The following is a 19010-nucleotide window of genomic DNA, read 5'->3' on the forward strand; positions in this document are numbered from 1 at the left end:
CGGGATCCTCAGCAACCCCAGGCGAAGCGGGACCTTCAGCAACTCTAGCAGATATAAAGGAGACAGCCACCCCAGGCAAAGCGGAGCAGTAGGCAGTCCCAGGTGATGCAGAGCAGCCGGCAACCCCAGGCGATGGCGAATTGGCATCCCCAGGCGATGGTAAACTGTCATCTCTAGGCGATTGCGAACTGTCATCCCTAGGCGATGGCGAACTGGCATCCCCAGGCAATGGCGAACTGGCATCCCCAGGCGATGACGAACTGGCATCCCCAGGCGATGCACGACAGGGCAGCAGCTGTCCCTCGGAAGGCGACGGCGTCCGTGGACCCTCGGGAGGCGACAGTGGCGGCGGACCCTCGGGAGGTGACGGCAGCAGCGGACCCTCAGGAGGCGACGGCTCCTCCGCTTCTGGCTGCGAAGGCAGCAGGGGCATCTCCCTTTCTGGCTGGGAAGGCGGCAGGGGCTCCCCACCTTCTGGCTGCGAAGGCGGCAGGGGCTCCTCCCCTTCTGGCTGTGAAGGTGGCAGGGGCTCCTCCCCTTCTGGCTGCGAAGGCGGCAGGGGCTCCTCCCCTTCTGGCTGCGAAGGCGGCAGGGGCTCCTCCTCTTCTGGCGTTCTAAAAATAAATAAACCAATACCTATACAGGGCTCCTCACCCTGTTACAGTGAGATAAAAGCAATGCAACTAGAAATGGCCTGGCACACTAACATAAATTTTAATGGAGAAGATGTGCTTTTTAAACAAGATACAGGCACAGCAGTAACAGCAAAGTTGTACAAGCACAGCAGAGACGGCCAGTTACAAACAACAGTGAAGAAGCTATGCAGGTTGCTGGACAGTTTGTAGGCACATTGGAAAATAAAGGGAAAATTACCAATCGACCCATCTATGTTGTCAAAAGGCTGGCAAAGCCTTTATTAGGGTTACCAGCAATAGAGGCTAGTAGAAAGGGTAAATGAAACTGTAGAGCCTGAAGAATTTTTCAAACGGAAATTCCCAGATGTTTGGGCAAATTAGAAGATGAATACAAAATGATGCAATGCCCTATGCCCTCACTACCCCATGCAGAGTGCCTATACCACTCATGAGCAAAGTGAAAGAGGAACTGAAGAGAATGGAAGAAATGGGAGTCAATAGAGAACCTGACTGAGTGGTGCACTGGAATGGTGGTAGTGCCAAAATCAAATGGGTAAATCAGAATTTGTGTTGACTTGACCAAGTTGAATGAGGGAGTGCGCCGGGAACGCCACATCTTGCCTTCTGTAGAGCAATCGATCACTCAGCTGAATGGTGCAAAAATATTCACAAAGCTAGATGCTCGTTCAGGGTTCTGGCAAATACCTCTAGCAAAAGAATCAGCAGAGTTAACATTTGTCACACCATTTGGGAGGTTTTGCTTTAATAGATTGCCCTTTGGTATCTCATCAGCACCTGAACATTTTCAGCGACGCATGTCTCAACTACTGGAGTCATATGTCAGGCCGACGATGTTCTAGTTTTTGGCAAAGACCGGGCACAACACGACGAAAGATTAAATGCAGTTCTAAACAGGTTTCAAGATGTTGGCCTTACTCTAAATGAGAAATGTGAGTTTGCTCACTTGGAAGTTTTGTTTGTGCGACACAAGATTAGTTCAACTGGGATACAACCATTTCCCTTATTGTGCCTGTTCCACAAAATGTAGGGGATGTGAGACGATTTCTACGCATGGCTCCATATGTGGGCAAGTTTCTACCACATCTAGCAGACAACACCAAATCACTGTGGGGCTTGCTAAACAATAGAAATGGCTGGTCATGGGACTACCAGCAACAACAAGCATTTGACAAAATCAAAACAGACTTGAGCTCACAGCGAGTCTTAGCACAATATAATGCAGAAGCCAAGAATTTGTGTCAGCTGACATGTCTTCATTTGGCATTGGAGCTGTGCTAATGCAATTGCAAGACAACAATGAGTGACGAGTGATAGCAGACATTTCCAGAGGACTGTCAGAAACCGAGCAGAGGATGCAACATCGACAATGGATAATTGCAAAGCATACGACATGGTTTATTTAGATTTCCAGAAAGCTTTTGACAAAGTCCTGCATAAAAGATTAATTATCAAACTGAACGCAGTAGGGATTCAAGGAAATGCATGCTCAGTGGTTAACATGTAGAAAACAGAAAGTACTGATTAGAGGAGAAACCTCAAAATGGAGTGAGGTAACCAGTGGTGTACCACAGGGATCAGTATAAGGTCCTCTGCTATTCCTAATCTACATTAATGATTTAGATTCTGGTATAGTAAGCAAACTTGTTAAATTTGCAGACGACACAAAAATAGGAGGAGTGGCAAACACTGTTGCAGCAGCAAAGGTCATTCAAAATGATCTAGACAGCATTGTCTTCATCTAGACAATGTGGGGAAGCTATAAAAAAGGCCAACAAGATGCTCGGATATATTGTGAGAAGTGTTGAATTTAAATCAAGGGAAGTAATGTTAAAATGTTGACCCAGGGGACTTTTTTGACCTGAAAAAAGAAACCATGGGTCACAAATGGAGATTAGATAAAGGGGCATTCAGAACAGAAAATAGGAAGCACTTTTTTACACAGAGAATTGTGAGGGTCTGGAACCAACTCCCCAGTAATGTTGTTGAAGCTGACACCCTGGGATCCTTCAAGAAGCTGCTTGATGAGATTTTGGGATCAATAAGCTACTAACAACCAAACGAGCAAGATGGGCTGAATGGCCTCCTCTCGTTTGTAAACTTTCTTATGTTCTTATGTTCTTATGCACAAGTCGAAAAAGAGGTATTAGCTGTGACATGGGCTTGTGAGAGACTCAGTTCATATTAGATTTGCTTACAATTCACAATAGAAACCGACCACAAGCCACTGCTAGCTCTCCTAGTCTCAAAAGCACTAGTTGAGCTGCCTCCGAGAATTCAGCGCTTTCACCTCAGACTATTGAGTCTATATATTATATAAAATAATACATGTTCCAACCTGCCTGCCTCTCCATCAAAGCTACACCAAATAAAAACAGAGCAATAGCAAGATGCAGTCTACCAGCGGCTAATCCAGATGTGTAGAAATGGGTGGCAAAGACAAAAAGAGCTGCCACTACAGTTGAGACCGTACTGGATACAGCATGGCGATCTACTCTGTGTAGGGGAACTGCTCTTGAAGGGACACAGAATTGTGATTCCTGAAAGACTACAGAAAGAAATGCTGACAAAGGTGCACGAGGGGCACATGGGAATTTCTAAGTGCAGAGCAAGAATGCAACAATCAATCTGGTGGCTGGGACTCAGCAGCCAGATTGAAAAGTTGGTGACACAGTGTGAAATCTGTGTGAAGAACCAAACAACCTACCCAGAACCGATGATTCCAACACAATTGCCGAAGAGGAGATGGCAGAAAGTGGCAGCAGATTTGTTTTAGTGGCATAACCACGCATACCTCTGAGTAGTTGATTACTATTCACGATTTCCATTACATGAGAGTAGATGTTAAAACTTCATGCTGATTTGAACTCGGCTCTCGCCAAGATAAGCACCAACTAAGACGTAGCTTTACAGTAAACTAATGTGATCCATATGTGTCTCCATCCATTTGTGCTTCCTTCCATATGATGATGTAGATATCCTTCTGTCTGGTGTTGATGGCTGAAGTGTAATGCTGGCTCCAGGGATCAGCTTATTACCTCCTAGCGCATCAGCACACACAACGGCTGCGATGTTGGCTCCGGGGATCAACCATAGTGCGGTCTCCCCAGCGCATCAGCATGACAACTGTCTGGATTGAGCTAAGTAGGGTACATCTCTGGGGTCTTCAAGTGGGCACCTTCCATCCTCGGTGTTTCGTCGACTAGCCCACGACACCTCAAGAGGGCTCGACGGTGATTCTGACATCCCAGCATCACCCCCCTCTGTCCTCCACTCAACTCAACCCAGGTTACTTACCTGTACATCATCTTTCATTTCTATTGTGCTTGAGATCCCCAGCCAGAATCTTTCCGTCTCAACCACAGCCAGTTGCTGCTCCTCTCTGCTGCTTCAGATAAGTTCTTCACTGTGCGACGCAACTCTTGGCCACTGAGTCCGACGTCTCTGAGAAACCGGGTTGTTGAGTGTGCCACAAATCCTCGACAACCCACCTCCACTGGGTAAACCCGGACTCTCCATCCTCGCTGTTCCGCTTCAGTGGCTAGTTGAGCATACCGCAGTTTCTTCTTCTCATACGCCTCATCTACAGCATCCTCCCATGGCACTGTTAACTCTACCAGGTGAACAAGGCGTGCTGATCCAGACCACAAGACAATATCTGGTCAAAGATTAGTGGTGGCAATTTCAGGTGGAAAAATAAGCCGTTGACCAACATCTGCCAGCATTTTCCAGTCTCTAGCAGCTTCCAGTTGTCCTAGGCGAGGATTAGTTTTAACACCTTTTCTTGGTGGTTGCTCTCCTGGGCGGAGGAATGTTGTCTTTTGTGTGTAATGTTTTGATGGAACAGGTGGCAACTTATTGGTCATGTTACGCTTGTCTTCCAATGCTATGGCCAAACATCGCAGCACCTGGTCATGGCGCCAAGTAAACCGTCCTTGGCTAAGAGCCACTTTACATCCTGTCAAAATGTGCCTTAATGTTGCAGGTGATGAACACAAAGGACATGAGGGATCCTCTCCTACCCAGAGGTTTAGGTTCTGTGGTGATGGGAGAACATCATATGTTGACCTGATGCGGAAACTGATCCTGCTCTGTTCCATTGACCATAGGTCTTGCCAGCCAATCTTGCGTTGTTCCACACTCTCCCATCTCATCCATTTTCCCTGCTTGGCCTGGGAAATGGCCTTTATACACCTCATCCTCTCCTCCTGCTTTTGCACCTCGTTGACTACCATCTTCCTCCGTTGAGCTGGGGCTGCCTTGTGCCATGTAGGAGGAGCTGAACTGAGACCAAGACCCCCTCTTCCATGCTGAACTTGCCCCATGATATCACCAATTCGAAGGACAGCCTTTGCTTCCTCCACAGCTTTCTTTGCCGCCCACTTTCTTCCAGTTTTCAACACAGGTGCTGCCTCCCTTACACATTTGTCGCATGACTCTACTAATGTAATTTCCAGTTTGACCTTGGTGCACTTAAACTCCTCGGTTAGAGCGGAGACTGGTAGCTGCAGTATTCATTACCATAAAGTCCCACTCTGCTGAGGCAGCATGGAACTCCCAACCATTTCCTGATATATGAACTGATTAAAGCTTCCAGCTTCTCTACTGTTGTCAAAGAAACCTTGTACACAGTCAGTGGCCACAGCAACCTCGGAAGTAGACCAAACTGAAAGCACCAGAGTTTTAGTTTGCCTGGTAAAGCGCTGCTGTCTATGCTCTTCAACCCTTCCACTGCTTGTTGTCTAACTTCTCCCACACGAACTGTGTCCTTTAGATCCCCGTCGTGCCATCTCCCAAGACTCTTCACTGGCTTCTCAGACACTGTTGGTATTGCCTCACCATTAATGAAGAATGTTTTCTCTACTACTTTACCTTTAATTATAGAGATGCTCCTTGATTTAGTGGGCTTGAATTGCATTTGTGCCCATTCAATGTTATTGGTTAATTTGCCCAATAACCGATTAGTGCAGGCTACTGTTGTAGTCATGGTTGTCATGTCATCCATGTATGCTCGAATTGGTGGTAGTCGCATTCCAGAAACCAAGCGCTCTCCTCCTACTACCCATTTTGATGCCCTAATGATTACTTCCATTGCCATGGTAAAAGCCAGTGGAGATTATTATTCCAACCTCTAGGCATTGCCATGTAGTGGTGAATTCAGAAGTTGAAAAACTAAATTGCAAATCTCCAAAGTAGGCTTTCACTAAATTTGTTATTGTCATCGGTACACCGAAGAAATCAAATGCTGCCCAAAGAAGTTCATGTGGCACTGAACCATATGCATTAGCCAAATCCAGGAATGTCACATGGAGCTCCTTCCTCTCCTTTTTAGCTGATTGAATTTGTTGCCAGATCACATTGATGTGTTCTAAGCATCCTTAGAAACCTGGAATGCCTGCTTTTTGTATTGAAGTGTCAATGAAGCAGTTCTTTAATAGGTAAGTTGACAATCTCTGAGCAATAATGCTGAAGAAAATCTTGCCTTCTACGTTTAATAGGGAAATAGGACGAAACTAACTGATGCTTGTAGAATATTTTTCTTTAGGTATAAAGACTCCACCTGCTCGGCGCCATGCTCTTGGTACAACCTGTTTTTCCCATGCCACTTTCATCAATTTCCACAGAATTCGTCGAACTCCTGAAGCACTCTTGTACACTCTGTACGGAACTCCATTAGGCCCTGGAGATGATGAAGCCCTTGCTTTTTTCACAGCTTGCTCTACTTCTTTCCACTTAGGTGCACAGTCCTCCATTTGGTATTCTGGTGGATTGATAGGTGGGATGTCTGAAGGAATTGACATAGGCTCCTGCCTTTTTGAATCTGTATGTGTTTCCTCCAAATATCTCTCCAGCTCAAACTTAGATGCTTTTAGTGTGCCATTCTTCTCACTGGTGAATAACTTCTTTACAAATTTGAATGGGTCTTTATAAAAGTTAGTTCTCGCACGCGCCTTCTTTTTGTAGCGTTTCCGTAGGTGCTCAGCTATGCGCAATGTTGCAAGCTTATCCTTTATGACCCTTTGTAAGAGATAGAGTCCCTCCTTCTGACTTTGTTCTGCTCTTCTCCATTGCTTCCTCAGCTGTCTCCTTTCTCTAACTAAGCGTTCAATCTCCTGCTGCCGTCTAGACTTTCCAGGAATAGTTTGTACTTTTTCCTTCCTTTTTTCAACTCCAAACCTCTAGCTTCCTTATGCGTAGATGATGTCCCCAAATTTATCCAGCTTCTTTTCAACTGTTCCACTTAACCTTTCCAATGCAAAGCAGAGATCTGTGTTTGCTGTGTCCAATGCAGTTTTTCTCACAAGCTCTTGGTCATTTAACTCCAGGCTTGTGCCCGTTGAGGTTCTTTTCTCTCTTGTGCTGGTTTGTCTGATCGGGTTCACAAGGATCATTAGGTTCATCACTAACTGTGTCCATGCAAGTCCTCCTCACGTCTGTGACAGGGGTGCTGATACCCTGCGAACTGTGGTTTGCTTCCTGTCGCTGGATTTCATTCAACTGACTTGACTGACTTCGTAAGAAGTACTGATCAATGCAAGGCCCTTGTCCCTTCTCCCTCAAGCATTTAATTCTCCCTTGATGAATCTTCAAACCCCTGACCGTTGTCGCCTTGCTCCAGCCGCAGACACAAACCTGGAGTTCCATGTCTTTGCTAACTGCAGATCTTGAACTAGTCTTTTGTGCAGTACTCTCCATACTCATATCCGTTTCCGTTCCTAAGTCATTAACCGTGTTGTCCAACGTTGAGTCATCTTCCGCCCCCGCTCTCGCAGACTCTAGGGGTATTTTTCTCTTTAATTTCTTAGAAGCCTTGGGCGGGTGGTTCAAGATATATTGAGATCCTAAAGACACCCACCTCAATGACCGCATATGTCATAAATGGACTCAAGTCCATCTTTGCCAGGCACAGGGTTACAGAGGTGTTGATGTCAGATAACCGGCTGCAGTTTGCATCAGGCGAGTTTGGAGAATTTGCAGCAGAGTACGATTTTCAACACATTTCAAGCAGCCCCCACTACCCACAAAGCAATGGGGAAGCTGAAAGAGGAGTAAGAACAATAAAGATGGTGGTCAAGAAGAATTCAGAGCCATACAGAGCATTGTTAGCATATAGGGTCACGCAGCCATTGCAGCATGGGCCATCGCCGTTTGAACTGCTAATGGGAAGGAGACTGCGATCCCCCCTACCAATGACACCAAATCAGCTAACACCATGTTGGCCCAATAGAATGTCTTTTGGACAAAAAGACAGGGTTTTGAAGAGCCAGCAAACAAAGAACTACAACAGGAGACACCGCACCACACAGAAGACTACATTGACACCAGGACAACGTGTGGGGATCTCCAACACAAGGTCGCCCGGCACAGTGTTAGGAAAAGCTGAGGCGCCTCGCTCATACATTGTAGAAACATCTTCTGGGGATAAGAGAAGGAACAGGGTACATCTTCAAGTTCTTCCAGGGCTCCCAGAAGAAGAGACCAACAGCAGTGGGCCCCTAGAAGCGAGCCCTGAGCCAAGCGAGGGGGAGCCCAGGACACCGCCAAGACAAATTCTGCCAGAGAGAAGGGCAGGGCCACCTTTGTGGCTAAAAGACTTTGTCATGTCAAGTTGGTGGTAAAGAAAAAAAAAGTTAGCGCGGAACAATGAACATTTAATGAACTGGTGGTAAAGACCAGCTCCAACGGCGGGCCATGTACTAGTGACCTCTGACCCCAAAAGAAAGTTCTTGTGAACAATGGACTAAATAAATAAATATGTAAGTAAGTTATGGGTTAAACAGAATTAAAATGCTTTTCCTTTGGAGGGAGGGAGATGTAGTAAGATATGGTGTTACACTGACAATTACCATTAAGGGATTAATATAGAAATGTCCTACATGGGGCTATGTAGCTAGCGTCTGATATAACCTGGGGCAGAAGAAGAAGAGAAATAAAGATCATTTTTGTGTTCAGTAGCATCCGTGTTGGTCTCCGTTATTTTCCATACATACTTATAACACACAGAGGATGCATACTGCTGTTATCAACAGACTGTGATCTCAGTGTGTACTGACAAATTAAATATCTTCCTGTGACCAAAGAGCTTACTCGCAATATAACATTTTCGTCAACCTTGAACCCTAAGTATGTCTTCCAATCAAGTAACGTGAATGTTACCATTTGTTCCCGCTGCACTCTATTCTGTGAACATGGTTTCACAGTTTAATGCCCACAGTGTTTCCTCACTGCTTCTGAAGTTAACTGTCTATTTTGGTTGTCAGACCACTTGTTTAACTATATATAAAAAAAACAAAAAACAAAAAAAAACTGAATGACAGAAATAATTGATCTGAATTTTTTTTTTTCTTCGCTCAGGGCAGTGTAAGCTCATGAAAAGCACAGAAGTAAAATCATTTATAAAGAGCTTCATTTCAAAAAATAATATGTTTTTCATTTCGATTTAAGAAAACTAAAAACTGCCTTCCAACAAATATTGGGACAGAACATTAAGGTATAACAAGTGGGCGTGAACTCATTTTCTTCATTTTACCCCTATTGGTATTACTGTAGGAACATATATTTGAGAGGTAAAATGAAGAACAAATATTCCAACCAGACCATTTGTCATTGGTAGCAAATTAATCACATTTGGGAACCACTGCACTTGTGGGAAGTATTTGAAGATGGAGAAAGCAGTGAATCAGCTGACTTGTGTCTGTCACAAATATATTGCTGTAGATAATCAGTTAGGATCAAATTATTCTTGTTTTATTTCATTCATTTTTTTTATTATAATTTATAAAATCATTTACATTTAGTGAAAAGAAAACCCCAAAAAACAAAGACCTAACTGAATCTGGTCAATTTCAGTTTCTATCAAACATTATCCAAGTTCCTAGGCAAGATGGATTGCAATGTTATCAGTTATAAGTGTGACAGGTGGGGTTTCAAGAAACAACAACCACAACTCTGTAGTATGTTTTCAGACTTTATTTTGATTATTTCTTTCAACAAATCGGCATTTTCCTTTACTTAGATTTTAGAATCAGCAAATCTCAATTGCATCTGAATGCTATTTCATTTTTTTGTAAATCAAGTTTTTTTTTTATGAACAGAAAAGGGTGGGGTGGGTGGGCATTAAAAAATACTTCAAAAAGCTTCAAGACATGCTTGCTACATGCTGGACAACCTTTCAGTATCACTGAGTTCAGTCACAACAATCTGTGTGTCTAGTACCAGCTTCCCCTATACAGTAATTTCCATCCAGAATTGGGTAACTAGAAAACAAAAGATCAAGTTACTGTCTATGCTGCCAGCTTTCACTTATGCATTTTTAAAAATCCCTTTCTACAAATATTTTCACTTTCTAGAGACAAGCATTTAACCTTAATCTGCTGCTTATACAAACCATGTTATGGAGACCCAAATCATGTTTTAGTTGTAACTGGATCTTTAATTTATAGTGAAACACAATGTACATCTTTAGCACATCCCAAGGAGGAAAAAAGAAGCACTTTATATTTTAAATCAGTTAGTTACAGTATATTAAACACATGGCAGAAATTCACGCTCACAGATAATACAATTTATACAAAATGACACAATCGCAAGACTAAAAGTTTTTGTGCTGTTGAGGCCAACTGAGCATTAATTAAGATACTGTCTCTGAGTTTAATGTAATCTGTTAAGGGTGTTGAATCACTTAACAAGTTGTGATAATATTATAAAAAAAAAAGTTTCTGACCAGCTGAAACACAGCCTGACTTGAGTGTAATAGTGCTGCAGGCCTCTAAGATTTTAACTGGACACCCACCTTAACGGACTTACAACAAATCAGAATGACACATTAGGACACTGCTAGGTCACTGCTGGAAAATTGTGCCAATGAGGGACATAGAAGAAAATTTAAATAGTTCTGCATTTGTACTGTAATTCTGAAGTGATTGACTTTTTTAGAGTCTACATGAAAGATAAATATGTAATTTAATAAGTAAATTAAAAGAATGTGCAAGGGTTAAATTTGAATTTGAATAGAATGGTTTTCTGTCCAGCTCATTCACTTTTCTGTTTTTTACTATTACCTCATTAAGTGAAACCGAACAATTAACAGGTTTCATGATATTTCAATGTGGCATTCTGAAACACATACCCCTAATCACTAAATGAGTTTACTGTGGGTGTGCATGAATATCAAACCCAACCCCTGAAACATTCAGAATTCTTCTGGTTCTTTTGTCTCATAGGCGATGTCCATTGCCATCTCACAGAAAATCTATTAAGATGGATTAATGATTGAAAATGATAAGACATGTCCCATAATATTAAATTATTGCAATTAAAACGTACTACCTACTAGTAGATGGCCGTGTTACGTTTGGATGCTGAAAAAAATAAGTTTCGACCCCTAAGACTGGTGTGCTCAATGACAGATGCAAGACCAGTGGAGTGGGGAACCCAAGTTACAAAAGTGGTAACCCCTGCCATTGATATCAATGGTCATTCTCACTCATGCAGTAAGTTGGAAATTGCTTGATGTGTTCATTCACACGGTCTGTATCAAGTTAAGAGAGTTGAGCCCATTTTAAATGCACTGTAGGCTGTCAGTCAGCAGGGGAATGAAAGATGTATCTGTTTTTCAGTTTTATTGAAGCACTGTTCAGTAGCGTCCACACTGTAATGACACCTGGCCTGGTATGCAGAAGAGTAAGAGTTGGGTGTTGTAATTGATGGTTTAATGGGTCTGAATACATTTATTAATCCGGCAACCTCTGACACATATTTTTGGCATGGCATTGTAATTACAGTGAAAAGAAAATGAAAATAAAACCTCTTTTACTTGAAGGGCATCTAATTTATCCATTCTCACGTTCATGCCTCAGACAGCATGCATGTACTATTTAGCAGTAATCTATAACCAGGGACAATATACAGTGAACTCCAAAAGTATTTGGACAGTGATGCATTTTTTGTTGTTTTGGCTCTGTATTCCAGCACTTTGGATTTGATTTGAGGGTATTTTCATCCATATCAGATGAACCGTTTAGAAATTACAGCACGTTTTGTACATAGCCCCCCCCATTTTAGGATACCAAAAGTATTTGGACAGATTAACATTATGTACAATAAAGTAGTCATGTTTAGTACTTGGTCACATATCTTTTGCATGCAATGATTGCCTGAAGTCTGCGACCCATAGACATCACCAGACGCTGGGTATCTTCCCTGGAGATGCTCTGCCAGGCCTGTACTGCAGCCATCTTCAGTTCCTTCTTATTTCGGGGGCTTTTTGCTTTCAGTCTTGTCTTCAGCATGTGAAATGCATGCTCAATTGGATTCAGATCGGGTGATTGACTTGGCCAGTCAAGAATTTTCCACTTTTTGGCCCTGAAAAACTCCTTGGTTGCTATGGCAGTGTATTTGGGGTCATTGTCCTGCTGCATGATGAAGCGACGACCAATGAGTTTGGAGGCATTTGGTTGTATCTGAGCAGGCAAGATATTTCTGTACACTTCAGAATTCATACTGCTGCTGCTGTCAGCAGTCACATCATCAATGAAGACAAGTGAGCCAGTTCCAGTTGCAGCTATACATGCCCAAGCCATAACACTACCTCCACCATGTTTCACAGATGAGGTGGTATACTTTGGATCATGGGCAGTTCCTTTTTTTCTCCACACTTTCCTCTTTCCATCACTCTGGTACAGGTTAATCTTCGTCTCATTTGTCCATAAGACTTTGTTCCAGAACTTTACAGGCTCTTTTAGGTACTTTTTAGGTAACTGTAACCTGGCCGTTCTGTTCTTGAGGCTTACTAGTGGTTTGCATCTTGTGGTGTACCCTCTGAAGTTCTGCTGGTGTACTCTTCTGCGTATGGTAGTCTTTGACACATCTATGCCTACCTCCTGGAGAGTGTTCCTGATCTGTTGGACTGTTGTTAGGGGTTTTTTCTTCACCACTGAAAGTATTCTTCGGTCATCCACTATAGTGATCTTCCTTGGTCTACCAGGTCGTTTGCCATTGCTGAGCTCACCAGTGCTTTCTCTCTTTTATTATTTATTTCTTAGCAGACACCCTTATCCCTTATACAATTGTTACAAGATATCACATTATTTTTACATACAATTACCCATTTATACAGTTGGGTTTTTACTGGAGCAATCTAGGTAAAGTACCTTGCTCAAGGGTACAGCAGCAGTGTCCCCCACCTGGGATTGAACCCACGACCCTCCAGTCAAGAGTCCCGAGCCCTAGCCAGTACTCCACACTGCTGCCCGCCTAATGTTTTGGCTATGTCTCTGATCGATTTATTCTGATTTTTCTGCCTCATGATGGCCAGCTTTACTTGCATTGACACTTCTTTGGTCCTCATGTTGTCAGACACCAGCAACAGATTCCAAAGGCAAATGCAAAGCCTAGAATCAAGACTAGACATTGACAGCTCTCTTGTGCATGCACTAACGATGCAAACAAACACACCTGCCTAATAAGAAACAGCTGTGAAGCCAATTGTCCAAATACTTTTGGTACCCTAAAATGGGAGGACTATGTACAAAAGGTGCTGTAATTTCTGAACGGTTCATCCAATATGGATGAAAAAACCCTCAAATTAAAGCTGACAGTCTGCACTTTAACCCCATAGTCATCCAAAGTGCTGGAATACAGAGCCAAAAACAACAAAAAATGTGTCACTGTCCAAATACTTTTGGAGTTCACTGTAAATCAGCACAAACCCTTTTATATAGAAAACTAAAGCATGTAATAATATATGTACATATACAGCATTTACATTGCATTTTCAATAAAAAATCACTTTTTAAAAAAAAGGTAAGCAGACACTAATAGATACATGAATAATTAAATGACAGTTTTTAGATTTGTTTAGTTTATGAGATTGTGAGTTACAGTACCTATGTGATGGTACGATAAATCAGACATGTGCATCTTGATCCCTGCATAGGTTTCCATAGGTTCTGCCAAAAACTGATACTGATTTCTATTGACCTTGCAAATAACTTTAGTCAGACATTCATCACTTAAGGGGTCTTGGCTTTCCAAGAAATGAAATTAGTGTGGTTTATGAAGTATAACTGGTACTGACTGACAGATAGATATATAAAAATGTGTTTAAGATGCGGTACATGCCCAAATAGATTTAAATATCCTTACTAAGTATATTAACAATGACAGCATAGAGAAAAAACAAACTGACACATGGATAAAAAAAACCTGAACTAGCATTTTAAAAAGCATGGCATTGGAACACCTATTATAGTGACTGAGATTTGTATTTATTTCTGTTTTCAAGCCATTGCTTACCCACAGACTCAACATGTTTAGAAACCAGTGGTGTTATTAGGAGCCAGTTTCATACAGAGGCCACACCCCCCACTACTCCAATGTAATGCCCCCATCTCTCTCCCCCACCCCCACACAGGCAGTCTCATTTATAAGAACACAATAAAAACAGGAAAAAAATAGTTAGCAGTGTTGGACGTTAATGATGAATTATACATTATTATATATTCTATACACAGTTTACAGAATAGTAAAACACTATCACCACATGGTTCTGTAAGGTTCGTCAGTAATATTGATTTTGACATTGTCATACCTTTCTTTTTCAGCCAGTCCTTTTTGAAAAAAAACAAACAATCTGAAGCATCTACAAATTCAAGGCATTAACTGTAAATATTGTAATCATTCCACATACAGTAACTAACAAAGAAACAAATCTAGTGAAAACTGTTCCTCAAATTGAAGGCATGTGCTTACTGCTTAAATAGTAACATGCCATACAAGTGTGAATAGCAGTGCTATGGCACAGTGTTAGGTGGATGGCACTGCTGTGGGACTCAGTGTTAGGTGGATAACACTGCTGTGGGACTCAGTGTTAGGTGGATGGCACTGCTGTGGGACTCAGTGTTAGGTGGATGGCACTGCTGTGGGACAGTTTAAGTGGATAGCACTGCTGTGGGACAGTGTTAGGTGGATGGCACTGCTGTAGGACTCAGGGTTAGGTGGATGGCACTGCTGTAGGACTCAGGGTTAGGTGGATGGCACTGCTATGGGACTCAGTGTTAGGTGGATGGCACTGCTGTAGGACTCAGGGTTAGGTGGATGGCACTGCTATGGGACTCAGTGTTAGGTGGATGGCACTGCTGTGGGACTCAGTGTTAGGTGGATAGCACTGCTGTGGGACACAGTGTTAGGTGGATAGCAGTGCTGTGGGACAGTGTTAGGTGGATGGCACTGCTGTAGGACTCTGTGTTAGGTGGATGGCACTGCTGTGGGACTCAGTGTTAGGTGGATGGCACTGCTGTGGGACTCAGTGTTAGGTGGATAGCACTGCTGTGGGACACAGTGTTAGGTGGATAGCAGTGCTGTGGGACAGTGTTAGGTGGATGGCACTGCTGTGGGACTCAGGGTTAGGTGGATGGCACTGCTGTGGGACTCAGTGTTAGGTGGATGGCACTGCTGTGGGACTCAGTGTTAGGTGGATAGCACTGCTGTGGGACACAGTGTTAGGTGGATGGCACTGCTGTGGGACTCAGTGTTAGGTGGATGGCACTGCTGTGGGACTCAGTGTTAGGTGGATAGCACTGCTGTGGGACTCAGTGTTAGGTGGATAGCACTGCTGTGGGACAGTGTTAGGTGGATAGCAGTGCTGTGGGACAGTGTTAGGTGGATGGCACTGCTGTAGGACTCTGTGTTAGGTGGATGGCACTGCTGTGGGACAGTTTAAGTGGATAGCACTGCTGTGGGACACAGTGTTAGGTGGATAGCACTGCTGTGGGACTCAGTGTTAGGTGGATGGCACTGCTGTGGGACTCAGTGTTAGGTGGATGGCACTGCTGTGGGACAGTGTTAGGTGGATGGCACTGCTGTGGGACAGTGTTAGGTGGATGGCACTGCTGTGGGACTCAGTGTTAGGTGGATAGCACTGAAGTGGGACAGTGTTAGGTGGATGGCACTGCTGTGGGACAGTGTTAGGTGGATAGCACTGCTGTGGGACAGTGTTAGGTGGATGGCACTGCTGTGGGACTCAGTGTTAGGTGGATAGCACTGCTGTGGGACAGTGTTAGGTGGATGGCACTGCTGTGGGACTCAGTGTTAGGTGGATGGCACAGCTGTGGGACTCAGTGTTAGGTGAATAGCACTGCTGTGGGACAGTGTTAGGTGGATGGCACTGCCGTTGGACTCTGTTAGGTGGATAGCACTGCTGTGGGACAGTGTTAAGTGGATAGCACTGCTGTGGGACAGTGTTAGGTGGATGGCACTGCTGTGGCTAGCACATTATCCAGCCTGGGATCTTTTTTTTGTACTTTATTTCTTTCACAGTAGATTGTTTTGAGTTTCTCGTGGGAGAATGCTGATTCTGTACCGTATGAAGAAATAATGTGCTAGAAGCTACTATTGCTGGTACCCTAGCAACGGCTGCAGTGACATTTGTTGACATTTGTGTAAATAGACCTACGGGCCTGCCAGTGCTTCAAAGAAAACCCTATGTATCTCTCGACATTTTTCAAAGGAGATCTGAGTACCAATTTACAGACTCTATACATTGATATATTAATATTATACACAGAATTTTCAGAGTAATTTATAAACCACGAACCATAAAAAAAACCAAAAAAACAACAACATTATTGTTTGAATTAAGGTCCACCATGGTAATTCTTTGATTCCAGTTCTCTGGAATAGCACATGTAGGCAAATGCACTCCGTTTTTCCAGTGTATTTAATGTGCATTGTTTATGAATCACCATGAAATAGGACTATAGGACTCAAAGCAGTCCACACACATAAATAAAAGTAATTCATGCACCACATCGCTTGTGTTAAGTAGATCGTTCTGATGTAGAATGAATGTGAGGTATGATATGATGTTTTGCAATTTGTGGCACTCCAAGCAAAAATACTCAGTTTAGCAACTTCTATCACCTTGAAAGCAAGTTAGCTAGTTTTCTTTGTATTTCTTTCCCAAAAGTAATTTCTCCACAGGTGGTAATCTTGAGATCTTTATAAACTCTACTGGTCTGTTGGTTGCTCTTCTGTGGACACTGCTTTTTGGAAAAGGTAGAAAGTTCACTGCTAGGTTGAGTAAGCTTGTGTGAGCCGAGCGGAATTGAATTTGATTCTGTTTTGCATAAGTAAAGATAGACAGATCTTACTGGTTAGTCAAGCCCAATATAGTAACTGCATAGGCTTTAATTAGTAAGTGTAGTGTTCCATAAGTGTACAAAATTTGGAGATTTTGTTTGCACTGTTTTGCAAGATAGACAGTGTGGGAGCTACAATTGTTGGTATCCTAGCAATGGCTCACTGTGATTGAAACTGATGAAACTGAAGAATCTGTAAATATTTGTAAATAAATCTCAGGCGCCTCAGGCTTCTCTCAACACCTATCTAAGCTGATCCCTTACCCTTTTACAGATGCCTACATCTTTTCGAAACATCATAGCAATGTCATTGCAACATTTTAGAATAGTTGTTGCAATAGCTGGTCCTGTTTACAAAGTAGTTTTTTCTCCACTAGTCTGACCCTAAATCTTAAATTGAACATATTTAATTGCTCTACTCAGAGCAATTAAATAAATCAGGGTTTCTTATCAGTTCAATGATTATGCTGAGGGTATGGCAATTTTGTTTTTAAAATATACAATTTATAAGCATCTGTTAAGAAATAAATTACCATGTAACATAAAGACACTAATAGTGTTGTAGACCCTGTAAGGGATTCATTTAGCACATTTAGTCAGTGTTTGCCATTAGCTTTAAACCAGGAAGCAGTATCCCGGGGATATTTGAAATGTAACCTCTAAAGAGTTTGGCATGACTAGAATCTAAAACGCTTTAATTATTTAGCATACAGAATTTATCTTTATGTATCTCACCGTGCTGTTCATCTCAATGGGTCAATTATGTTAAGAATCCTTTTCCTTTTTAAAAGATCAGCCTCATGGAATATGCATGTCCTTTTAATTGGATAGTAATTGTGTTCTGCTAACGGCATAACAGCGTTTTTTTTATTAAATGAGGAAAAAAAAAAAGATTTAAAGTTCTCCAGTTTATTTAGGTTCTATAATACTATCTCATATTTTCATTTTGTTCTTAAATGACATTTAAACTTCCTATTGTATGCAACTGGTCTCTTTAACTTAAATGAGGGGGCATTTTTCTGTACAACTTAAGGAGGCAGTGTGGTAAACTGAAGACAGATTGAGGGTCCTCCGCTGATAGACTAGGAGCCTCACATTTAAAATCATGATTTTTCCATTCATGCAGTGTGGATTGAAAATAATTCATTTTAGTTTCGTTTTTAAAAATAGAGAACATAGTAATTTAACCCTGTGTTGCATGGATTGAGCCCTACCCCCAAAAAACAGTACAGTATTTGTGTGTCAAATGGTATTTCGGGTGCCCAGAAAATAGTACGTTTTTTATTTACTAAATAGCAATGTAATGGCATCTAGAACTGTATTCAGAAAATGTTCACACAGGGAATTACAAGTGTTACCTTTTAGTATTTAATTATACCCTGATGCAACTATCACTGACACTGTTATCTGCTCCATTATTGAATCGTATTTTGTCATACTTGTACTTGCTAGAACCAAAGTCATTCTATTTATTTAATTGTATTATTACTTGTACTGTGATTCTTGAAATGTATTTGTTTACGACTGTAAGTCGCCTTGGATAAGGGCGTCTGCTAAGAAATAAATAATAATAATAAAAGTATACATTTGTTGTTTAAAGCACCTAAAATTTTAATTATTAAAGGCATCTGTGGCTTATCGGTAGCTGTCACTTAAAAAAATAATACTGCTGGAACTGTCTTTTGTTCAGTACAGAAAAGGTGATATGGAACCGCACTGGCTACAGCAATCTAGGATGTCTATCGAAGCCAGCACAAAAACATGAGCGTTCCCAAAGTCACTTGTGAGCCACCGTAACACTAAAAACCTTTGGACAAACCCGGATTGATGTTTAACTGGATGAGCAGAAGCCTAGGGGTACAATACATCACAATGAGCAAAAAAGAATTAGCTTTCACGGTACGATGAAGGCACCAATTCCCCAAATAGAGGTAATTCTGTGGAATGACTTTCTCTGATACTTTCTATGACAGCATGTTAAGCAATCACTTGTCAATAGCCACAGTATTCTCGGGTACCTCTAACAAGATTCAGAACAGCTTCATCTCTTCGGTGTCTCAGGTTTTTCTAGATGCAATAAAAAGGAGTAGTACAGGAAGCCAAGTACATAACTGTAATGGGAAACGCAGCTCCGCTGTCTTGTGTTTTCAGGTATGTGATTGACAGTGGCCTGAATGAACGGTTGTTCTGTGCAAATTTGTTACATTTGTAACACGTG

The sequence above is a fragment of the Acipenser ruthenus genome, chromosome 2, assembly GCF_902713425.1.
Source record: "Acipenser ruthenus chromosome 2, fAciRut3.2 maternal haplotype, whole genome shotgun sequence".
In the NCBI taxonomy this organism is placed as follows: Eukaryota; Metazoa; Chordata; class Actinopteri; order Acipenseriformes; family Acipenseridae; genus Acipenser; species Acipenser ruthenus.